This window comes from Ornithodoros turicata, chromosome 6 (genome assembly GCF_037126465.1).
Source record: "Ornithodoros turicata isolate Travis chromosome 6, ASM3712646v1, whole genome shotgun sequence".
Classification (NCBI taxonomy): domain Eukaryota; kingdom Metazoa; phylum Arthropoda; class Arachnida; order Ixodida; family Argasidae; genus Ornithodoros; species Ornithodoros turicata.
The window spans coordinates 46,657,989-46,669,900 of NC_088206.1; the positions used below are offsets into that span (position 1 = coordinate 46,657,989).

Below are 11,912 nucleotides of genomic sequence, written 5' to 3' on the forward strand. Positions count from 1 at the left end.
GGGTTCGAATATCATCACATCACTCGTTAGACAGATCGGCGTCTGTATTTTTCCTTTCGTTGACGTCATGACGGAGCGCGCGCAGCGGATGTGTGACCTTCACGGCGTACCAAAGATATCTGCAGGTGCGTCGTGTGTCGGCGCCTTTTGTTGTCGTTTGCGGCGTTTCTTCCCATTGTTGTTTCCAGAGCCCTCCATGGAATCCAGCACGTCTCTCCCCGTTGCTATGGCCGTCTTTTTTACTGCGCGCGATATTCCTTCGCCATCGGCAAAATTCCGCGCCAAGCGCTTCAACGTTCTCTTGGCGATCGGTTTTATTTGCTGCCAGATGGGAACGATAAACTTGGATATGTTGCTCAACACACCGCCCCCTCGTAGGAAAAGGGGGTCCCGTGTACACGGGAATTATTTTGGGGGAATTATGGTACATATTTGAAATGCAACGTTAGATTGGTTCTGCCTTTGGACCGCAACGGCAAACGTCTTCCCGTTTCGTCCGCGAGAACGATCGTCACTGAGGGAATTTCGAATTGAGACAAGTTAAAATACTGGATGTTATCTAACGTGTAGGTGACGACGTGCTTGTCTTTCTCGTAATAAAAGGGTAGTATTTTTAGTATCGGTTTTTTCCCGCTCTCCACGTACATGGGTTCCACGATATCCGTGTAGACGATTATGTTGTGAAACGGGGGTTCCAGGAGAACCTCGAGTGAGCTCGTGGCATCCTCCCCCGTAAACACGGTACGCGATTCGAAGCTCAAAAGCACGGAATGGTACTCGGAAAGTCTAAGGGTAGAGGTGCCCTCGGAAAGCCGAATTTTACATTTCTGTTAGGTTCCGTCGAAGCTGAAGCGCGCGCGTTCGCCTACGCGCTGGTTAATCGCATTTAGAAGTGCTTGCGGCGTCGCATAATAGCCGGGAGGCACATGTACTTGCAAAGATCGAGGAATTTTCGTCTTGATCGTGAAAGAAAATCGGCGCGCTACGGGGAGAGAGACGCGTAGCGTTTCTTTGTGTCCCTCGACGGGTGTGAGATGTAGCAGCTTGGCAAAGGTTCCGGTACGTGCAACCCTTTTGGTGTTTTCAGAGAGTAGACGTTATCCGCGAATTCTAGCGAGGCGTCCAGCTTGTGCATCTGGAAATACTTGTTGAGTGTGTTCCGTAGGGACGTGGTTTCCGAATTCAGAGTGACGTCGCCGAAAGCGACGGGTGCGGCGTGCTCCAATAAGATGGAGGTGGCTTCGCGTTCGCTCAATTTGGGAGGTTTCACCGCACGTCCTGCTTCGCGGGACGCTAGCGAGGCGTCGAGCGCCTGCGCGAGCCGAGGGTCCAATTCCACGGCTTTCACGTCCACGGGTAAGACGAAGTCGTATCGCGATTTATTGTAGGCGAAAGAAACGTTGAATTCCGAAAGGGCTTTTCCCAAATCCCTCTCGAGATCCGAGGTGACACGAAAAGTTCTGCCGGCTTCGACCGTGTCCTCGAAAGAAACCTCGATTTTCGCATCTTGCCTTTCGTACCCGATATTTAAAAAATCGTTACTTATGCTGAGATCCATCAGACCGACTTTATACCGATTCGACAGCTGAAGCGGACTATCGAAAGCTACCGTGAAGGCGTTGAGTTTATTCGAGGGAAACTTATCCATGCTGGCGTTCGAGAGCAGGTGGACGTAGATGTCTGACATCATTTCCCAATCTTGACCACTTCGCTGCTCGGAACCCAACTGTCGTGTTCTTTGTCGTAACCGAACCAGCAAACCAAGGAGAAGCTCTGACCGTTCACTTGCTTCTTTCTCAGCACTTTCGTTACTGGCCAAGGCTGATTGGCGTCTCGGGTTACGACGAGTACCTCCTCCGGGTAGAAAGATCCGTCCACTTCCTTACCCCGGTAATCTTCCAGGTGTACGACGGGAGGAGAGGTGTCTCTCAGGCGGGAGACGGTGAAAATCTGAGGCGACCAACTCCCTTCCGAGCTCTTATGAAAACCTTTTCTGTGTAGTAGGACCCTCACTTTATCCCCCAGTTTGAGCTTCTTTTTCACGGAGGGTACGACGGGTTTCCCATTTATCTTATTGAACAGCTCCAATTCGTTTTCGGGCGTGACTTCGGACGGGCTGATGCCCAAAGTCCTGTGTTTGGTGATGTTGTAGTCGCGCACGATCTTGGGAAGCGCGGAAACGAAGTGGTATTTTCCCGTTACTCTAAAATAACGGAATATTCTGTCGCGTAAAGTGCGTATGACGCGTTCTGCCTGCGATGCTTTGATTACTGGAGAGAAGGTAGAATACATGTGTACCTTCTTTCGTGAGAGATACTCCTTGACGGTCTTGTTGTAGAATTCCCCGCCTCTGTCGCAAAAGATGCGTGTATGTACGTTACCTCCCCAAAAAAGTCTTATCATAGCCCTTTTCATTTCGGCGGGGCGCTTCGTCTTTAGTGGGAGGGTGCGCAGAAAGCGGGAGAGGGAATCGATTGCCACGAGAATGTAGCGGTAGCCACCGTTGAATCTCTTGTATTTTGAAAAATCGGCCAGATCCATTTGCCACACGTCGTTGATCTTGAGCGCGATGATGCGCCTCCTATTAAACTTTCTTTTGACCGGATGGTGTAGCGTGTAGGCATCCAGCTTTCTGAGAATGGCGAGAGCCTTCTTTTTGCTCAAGTGATGCGCTTTTCTATAGCGTTCCACACCCCCCAAACCACCCTCTGGTTTCTCATATCCCTCCATAAGTCGTCCACACAATGGAGGCCTGCTGCTGCTGCTGCTGCTGCTGTTGAGGCTCGCGAGATTTGGGTAGAGAAATCAGACGCAATAGTTTCGAGACTTTGGGGAACCAGGAAGGTTTCTTTCCCGTCTTCCGTTGCAACAAATAATTGACGAGTTCGTAAACGGAGGAGTGTCTGATGGGCTTGCCCGACACGGAGACACAACCCTCGCGATCCCAGGAAAGAACCTTCTTTAATTCCGAGACGACCCTTTCCGCTTCCTCTTCGTCCACCTCTGGAGAGAGGAGCGAATAGTCAAAGTCATTTGTAGCGTCGGACGCCTTGTTTTTATTGTCGTAGGGGTCAAATCCGTACTGCTTGAGTATGCGATACAGTGCTCTCAGTATGAGTTTCACTTTGACGTCGTCACTCTCCTTCGAGGAAAGAATGTTTCCGATGGAGGAGGAGGTGGTCACTTCAATTCTCTTGGCCAATGGCGAAAAGGTTCAACACGGCGGAAAGCAGGAGAGGAACCACCGACGAAAGAACGCCCTGTCCTCGCTGGTGAGACAGATAGCGCTTCAAACGTTGCGGATTCTTGTGAATCTTTTTGTAGGCGAGCCGTCGTAAAAAGCGTTTGTGCTTCTTCAAACGCGCAAACGTATCTGGAGCTAGAGCCACCTTTCCGTTCAATACATTGAGGCAAATTTCGGAGAGGTGTTTCATGTCGGACGAGGACGAACGTCTCAAGACGTCGCGACGGCGTGGAGGGGGTAGAGTGGAGAGTACTTTGAGTAAAGTGAGGTGAGGGCAGAGATTCATTTCGGAGCGTAGATATATTGACGTTCTCCGGGAAAGATATTGCTACGCAACCTGTGATCCTCGTGCGTATAGTTGTGAAGATCCACGAGTAAATATGCGTGGGGCGACGACATCGCTTGTTTATATGCGTCCAGAAAATACTCCAATCTTTTTCTGCCAAATAGCTGTTGGCCGAAATGTTCCATCTGGTGCACGCTGTGCACGGTGCGCCACAGGACGACGTAACTGGCGTTGTAGGATATTGTTCTAAAATGGCTACTGTCGAAAAAGATGTTTTGAACGAGTAAGAAGATCGACGCGTTGGCGTGGTGAGAACCCCGAATGAAAAGATCGGTCACCTCCTTCAAGGAACCAGCGTCGGTCATGTGATCGTCGACGATGATCAGCGTAGCGCGCGACGTGTCCCACTCTCGCGGTAGCTCCTTGGTAAATTTTACGGTGTCCCCGAATTCGTCCTGCATGCTCGGCGAAGCATATTTCTGCACGTAGAATATTTGTGACGGAGGCTTGTCTACCATGTCGTTCAGGTTTCTCAACACGTTAGCAACGAAAGTAGATTTGCCGCACATGGAGGGGCCGCTTAAGATACAGCGAAAGGGATGACGGAAACGAAAAGGTTCGGGGGAAGACATGTTGCGTGCGTACACGTTGCATGAAGAAAAAGAAGAGACTGAGACTCGAAGAGAAATGCATCGCTTTTATTTACACATCCTCGTCGTCGTCCTCTACATCGGAACTGCGTTCCCAATACAGATTGTCCAGGCTAAAGTTGGACTTCTTTTTCGCCAGTCTGTCCGCCGCTAAGATGCGGTCGAGCGTCTTCATCTTGTCCTGACACATTTCTTGACGTGCTTGCAACCATTCCAGACGGTGGACTTGAAAGGCTTCCTCCACGATGCCGCGTATAAATTCGCGAAGTTCTTCGTTTTTTGTCTTTTCCTTGCGACGACGAGAAGCGCAGGAGAATAAACCACACATGGCGTTTTCCACGTATCGGTCAGAATGATGACGCGAGCGCGGTGCGCGCTGCCTTTATACAGATAAACGCGCGCGAAAAGAAACGAAAGTGAAACTCAGAAGCCACCCGTCGCAGCTAGGAGCGCGCGCGCGCGCAGCAGAGAGCCGAAACCGAAAACACCCGCGGCCGGCGCAGAGGGCGCTAGGAGCGCGCGCGCATGCGCGGACGGGTGGAGCAGAGGGCGCGCGCGCATCCATAGCTGCCGCGGCGCGTCGCCTCACTCAGTTTCTCTCGGGCTGTCGCGGAATGAGGACGTGCGCTCCGCGCGCTCGCTCAGTTTCTGGCTGGCTCTCGTAGAGAGCAGACGTGTGTTCTCCGCGCTCGCTCAGTTTCTGCCTGGAAGTTGCCGCGGGGGAAAAGGTGAGTGATTTGACGCGCTCCTTTTCTCGTATGTTTGCCGTGTTTTGCGGTGACCGCGCTCGTGCTAAGCCTTTTCTCGCATGTTTAGACTTGTTTTGCGGTGTCCAAGCCTGTTGACGCATGTTTAGCGATGTGTGGTTCCCGCCTTGTGTTAGCTGCGTAGTGTCGTGGTTAGGCCTAAGCGGTCGTCCCCGTAAGCCTTTTTCCCTGATGTGTACTGTTTTCTGTTTTAGCAGTAGCGGTTAGACCTTTTCTCTCGCATGCCTAGACTTGTTCAGCAGTGCTGCCATTTTTACCTGCCGCTAGTATCTTGTTCTCTGTCTTTCTCGTCTAGAGCTATGATGGTGGCGCCATCTGGTGTGATGCCTTGCAACTAAGTGGCCACCTGTCGTCGATCTCTGCAACTACCAGTCGTCAGCAAGCAACATGGCGGGCGCTGGTCACTCGGGTGTTGTGGAGCGGGTTCTTCGCCGCGGCATCGTTGATTTTCGAATAAATTGTTTCTCTCCACTCTATTTCCATCTTTTTATTTTATTTTATACCTATTTTTTTATTTTTATGGACACAGATTGTCCGCAACGCACAGGGTGGTCTGGACACGTCCTAGATGCTCCCCAATTAGTGTGATGACTCCCTGGAGGGTCCTGATTAATGTGGGGGGTCCCAATTAGCTCTAATTGCTAATTAAACGTGTCCAGAAGCCTTGTAGCGTTGCGGACAGTCTGTGTCCAGTAACTACTACTAACAACCTGTATATCAGAGTGTGTCAAGTTGTCATTTCAGACTATCCGTGGATGCAGATTGTTTAATTTGTCTGATACAGCCAACATAAAAGTAAATGAGGCAGTTAAACTTAGCTTAGAATGATGAACAAAATACAAGCCTCACAATGCCCCTTTGCATGCTTTGATGTAAGAGAGAACGTATTGAGGGTGAGTGCTTGTGTTTCCCAGCATGGCTTTGCACGTTGAAGGGAGGATGGCTAGCATGGTGTATCTGCTAGCTCCTCTGGCCAGAAATTGAAGGATGTGGAATGAGACCTCCTACTGGTGCCTTATTGCTTCAGCGGCGAATTGAAGAAATAGAATAAAACGGAATCGTAGATTACACTGACGCGACCAGCTGCTCCCTGACGCCTGATGAGTGCAAGCATGCAGTGACTTGAAAGATTATTTCAGCACGTATGTTCGAATATTCATTTGATACAGCCATTCTCAGTACGATCAAACTAAAAAGGAAGTCTCTTACGTCTCATAACATGTTTGAGTGACCTGCTTTGCACTACGTGCTATGATCACGATTGGGCATGCAACCTACATCTGCAGAATAACGGATGAGAGTTTTTAATTATCTACAGGAGACAGCGCCTACCCCTTGCAGCCATGGCTGATGACGCCAGTCCGAACGCCAACGACACAGGAAGAAATGGACTACAATGACGCACACAGTCGAACACGTGTGCGCATTGAGCACTGTTTCGGCATGCTGAAGGATGCGGTTCCGGTGCCTTCAGAGGTACCGCACCTTACACTTTGCTCCAGACCGGTCGTGCAACATCATAAACGCTTGTGTGGTGTTGCACAACATGTGTATAGCGTACAACACACCTCAGCTACCTGATGCAGGGGACGCAGAAAGTGGGCCTGATGATGATATGACAGAAGAGGCACACGTTGCGGGGGCAGACGATGCAGAGGACAGTGACAGTGCTGTTGCCACAAGCAGTCGTGCAACCCAGGTTAGAAGTCCCCTTATAGCACGGTGCTTTAGGCGACATCTTTAACTACCAAACTGACTCCAGTGCTTGTGGAACTTTGTCACCAGTGGCTATAAAACTGTGCTTTTGACTTCTGCTCTACAACAGGGGCCTCAAACACCTGAGCAAGCTGTGTGACTGATTTTCAATTTCTTTTTCCAAGACTATTTTGTGAAGAAAGTGCACAATACAGTTTGTAAATAGCAGGTAATTTGGATTCTCCTGACAATTGTATTTGTTTCTGAGGGACTACACATTTTTGTTGCATTGTTTTTCACCTTTTCAGTACTGGATTTGGAAAGGCATTTGATTTATTTCCCTTGTGTGTCATGTTGGGTTTTCCAGTAACAAATTTTGTACACACACCATGATGGCTTCACATTAAAGGGACTATGAAATTTCCCAAACCCCCATACTTTTTTTCGCTGGAAACTGTTCTTCCCGCCGAGAAACTGATATGCACAAATTTTTCCGGACGAAATCGCTCCACTCTGCGAGGAGCGCGCTCTCGAAATGTCTCTTCCGCGTTCCTCCTCTCCCGCGCACATTCTCCCGTCGATGGTGTAACTGTACGGACCGCACGAAAACCACCGCCCTCCTTGACCACGTGATCATCCGTAACGAATCACGACAAAGTAGCCGGAAAACGGCGCCAAAAAGCGCGCGCTGGCTGATTGAGCTGCGCATGTGCGCTGCGTGCCCTCTCCATACCCTCTCACTCCAATTCTCTTCCCCCTCCCGTCTGTTCCGAGCGCTTCCCCAGGCCATCTAATATTATCGGGAAGCAGAGAATGAAAATTCAGAAGACGAAGGAATTCACATGTACAAATTTATTGACAGGGTAAACATATAAATAAGAAGCGACATTTGAATGGAACTAAATCAACACGATTATTACAGAATACTGAAGAATAAATAAAGAACAAATAGTGCCGAGCAACAGAAAGCGTGACTATCATATTATATAATCCTTAAGGGAACCTATTCGGTTTGGAGAAAGTAGATATTATTCCACACATATATAACACGTGATGAGTCGCAGAAGCCATCCGCTTCATCCCAGCACAACTGTAGAATTTTCAGGTGACAAGGGCCACTTGCTCGCGGATCGCAGGGCCACGAACAGCTGTCGGCGTCTGAATGAAAAAAAAGGAACCTGTTAATGATATGGTAAACCTGAGCACAGACAACGTTAATTGGCTGAATACGCTATGTAAGACATGCTATCGTTACGCGCCTAACGTCGACTAATGACAAAATTCTAGGAGCCCGGCGTACGCGATGCACGCTGTTTTCCTTTTCATGCACACCAGTGTATTAAACATCAGACACATTCAAATAGCGGAACAAAACGCAACAAGTAACGCCACGCAGAATCATCTACCAGATCATGACTGATAACCGGCAGAAAGTGATGTAATACGGTACAAGGCGTACCTCCATGCACACAGTTAGGCGACAGTATTAAACGTCTGATCACTGACATGCATCGTACGTTTGTGTGCTTACCTTTCATTCAGGCGTTCGTCCATGACTGGAACATTTTCGAAATCCATGAAACGAAATCACCGTCTGCCCACATAGACGCCAGCTACACAACGGTCAGACGGGTCGGTGCCTCGTAGAAACGAACGCGGGCGAATCCACCGGTTAAATGAGCCTCAGCCAATCATGATCGAGAAAGGTCACGTGGGGCACCAGAGCCAATGAAAAGTAAATAGCCGGAATTTGGCGGGAAATGCAAGCGGCGACACTATTTTCGCGGCGGCGAAACCCGCTTACTGTGCCTCCTCTGGTGTCGCCGTCCAGTCGCACATAGAAGGTCACAAGGTCTCTGGGCGCGTCTGAGGGTTGAAGCATTACGTTTTCTTGGTTGGAGGCGTTCGGATAACACGCTATAATGAACAGCTTTTTGCGTGTGAATCATTTGCTACAGGTGAGCTGGCAAGTATGACATGTGAGCTGTACTTTTTTATCGAATGTATTCGTCCTCTGCTCTGCGGCCGTCCACAACAAGGAACTCAAGTACCTCCGTGGCTTTGAGAGTTTTGCTGACGAGTTACGTGGGTCTCTAGCGATTCACCGCAACGTGTATTGGTTGTATCGCCGTCACCAATGGAAAGTGTCTGGTGGTTGCTTGGCATTGCAGTTATATTTATGTCAGTTGCAGTTATGTTTACGTGTTGGCAATCTGACAACAAACAAGTGCTTGGTGAAGTGCGACTGTGATATTTGGAAGATGCCCCCTTTGTTGCTCGATTTGTTTGCACGAATTATCGTAAAAGACTGTGTGGTCTAATGTTTTGTTTTACTTTGTTTCAACTCGTGTTCTTCGTCATCATTACTGTTATTATTCAAATCAGCTTCGTGCCCTCAGGCGATTTTGATTTACTCTGCATTTATTGTTCTACAGATGGCTGTATTTCCTTCCGTCGAAGGTCTTCTTGTTTGCCTAAGATTATGTTTCATGCAAGAATTTATTTGAGCACGTCACGTATTCTGTATTCAATGTTGAGCACGTCGTAAATCTGAACATTTAGCATTGCCAACCATCATGCCTACAAAACCCTACCTGTAGCGTAATGTGTAAGAGTATTCTGCACATCGCATTTATTTCTGATAAGTGTTTGTCGTCTAACAAATTTATTGTTCAACCAGGTTTCCAATACTGTGTAATACATCCATAAACCTAAGAATGGGGGACACAATCGCACGACACCAGTTCGCCTGCTTCATTGCCCTCTGATATTATTGTGTTAGGTAAGCTTGAAGTCACCAGTTGAGGTAACTGGAAAGAAGCAAAAACCACCAGTACTGATGTAGCATGCACAATATTTTGCAATTAGAAAAACGACAAGTAATTGGTACTATTTCAAGTAAACTGCTTGTTGGTCTTCTGGCGGAAATCTGCTTTCTTTGTGAAAGAACTGTTCCATTTGCCACCGGGACAGAGTCCTCGCTATGCAGGCTCCTTCGAGGGTGTGGGCACACTTGTATGTGCGTCAAGGACGAGGGCATCAGGCTCAAACAGCTGAAATGTCGACACTTAGCTAAAATAGTACAATAACTAAGACCTAACATCCACATATACACATTATATGCTATACATGCATAGTTTTTATTTTTAATAGAACACAGGGTATATTCTATTTTACACTGTCACACAGCTCATCTAACAACTGTATTGGCACTAGTGTTACCAGCAAATAAGGGCTGAAGTAGCTGCACGGCGTTGCAGGATGCCCAGAGCAAGTTGAACTGGTTGAACACAGCAGTACACCACTGGTATGATAATAGTTGGTAGGGTTATTTTTTGGTAATGTGAAACAAAGCGCAGAGTTGTCGCAGGAACAAAATCTCATGAGGACATAGTGCATCAAAGGTAGGTTCCTTTAATTTAGATGTGACCTGCAGAGCACTTGCTGGAGTTGTCCTGGTATGTTGCCCTGGTGAAAGACTTCAGCTGCCATACACATGGGCTGCCCCGATTTGAGAGTAGAAAATAACACAGTATACAACTCCAGTTCTGGTGACTACAAATGATGTAATCTAACTGAGCAATGATTATAAGATAAGAAGTGTAAACAAGAAAATGTCCCCCTCAATATCATATTTGTGCACATGATAAAGCAAACTGTAAATCAAATAACAAAAGAGGTAAAAACACTTGTGAACAATATAAAGAGCCCGAATAGTAGGCAAGACACTGCATTAAAGAGGAATCTGGAAAGAGGGTGCACTGCATTTGTCTGCTCTGAATAGTGGGTTATTGTAACCCACTATTCAGAGCAGACAAATCATGTTGTCTCACCTAAGGGGTTTCAGGCTCGGCTGAGGAAGTCACCTGTAAACATGAAAGCAGATGAGTGAAGAGAAAAGAACGGATACGTATGTTCAACATATTACATAAATATTCTGTTGAAGTATGGTTTCTAAGATCATGCTAAACGAAGTGTACTTTTATCAACACTGCACCACCTGAGTTTAGGGACTAGATTCGGTAACTTCTATTATTTTTTTTACTCTCTCTGTGCGGTAAGCGGCGGCAAGGTTCAGAGTCACGCAGATGAGAGTTAATCCATTCACGCAATCCTGAAATCTATGATAGCATTTGAACCACACGGACTGAGAGATCTTTGTTAGCCCCAATAACGAAAAATACTCACACCTTTGTGCCGTATAAGTGGATGTTGTTTCCCCAGTGTGGACAGGTATTGTGATGGTGCTACACCTTGATTCAGACGACACTGAGCTCGTTATCCAGTGCGTTGAAGAGATTCAGCGTACCATTCGTAAATTCGATCCTGCAAATGTCCGCTACAAACACGATCAGTCGATGGCACCACATCGTCTTTCCACTCCGGCGGTCCGATTGCTTCGTGGCATCAAAAGCTGTCTGTCTCGTCACTGGGAAGCATGAGACATTGGATACCATGCGAATTTTGACGTAAATTAGGGCAACCAACTATCCAACATCGTCTCGGCATGTCGACGAAAACCACAGGATGCGACTATGCGACTGCGATAGACTGCGACCATCGCGCGGAAGCTGCCGTCATGGAGATTTCCACTCCCGATGAACGCATACGCGGGATCCTACGGGGCGTACTCCTGGCGGGATCCTTCGACTCGGCATCACGTCACGATGACGTGTTGCCGAGCCGGCCGTGGTCCCGTCAAGTTGCCCGCTGTGTCTCCGCTCGGTAGCTCGCCACGGCGCGGCGCCAGCTATCCTCCCTTCGCCGCTCCGTTTAAATTCGCTCCCGAGAATATTCCTCGCATGATGAATGTAAAATTTTGGTTCTAGACTCGGAAAAAGGTTTTCTTTCTGATGAAAACGAGAAAAAATCATTTAATAGTCCCTTTAAGTGCACCTCTCCATTTTTTTCTTTTTAGCACATCAGTGTATGCTATAGGGACCGTGCGACACCTACAGGGGGCGCGCTACTCCGTCGCGACAGCGCCGTCAGTGGCGGTCTTGGACGTATCCGACGTGATGCCACGCCGCCTGTTCTATGCATTCTCAAGTGGAACCGTAGCTTGCGTGGCGACCTCCGTAATTAGAAGGGCTAATTTTCGAAGTGCAAATAATGTGGAACCTTTCTGGGACGCGAACGAAGAGAATGGAGACAAACTGCACAGAAGCAACCACCGTATTTATAATGCATCTAACAGTACGGAAGGAGAACAGCCACTCGCGTCTGCCCGGTCAAAACACATGTAAGTGATACGTCGAGAGGTATATACG

General features: G+C 48.1%; 1 long non-coding RNA gene across 1 annotated transcript; it reads left to right on the forward strand.

Moving 5' to 3' along the window:
- Positions 1-4,805: 4,805 nt before the first annotated feature.
- Positions 4,806-5,423, forward strand: LOC135397977 (uncharacterized). The gene is made up of 2 exons (XR_010423925.1): positions 4,806-4,908; positions 5,243-5,423. It is a non-coding gene; the product is annotated as an uncharacterized LOC135397977 (long non-coding RNA).
- The last annotated feature ends 6,489 nt before the right edge of the window (positions 5,424-11,912 follow it).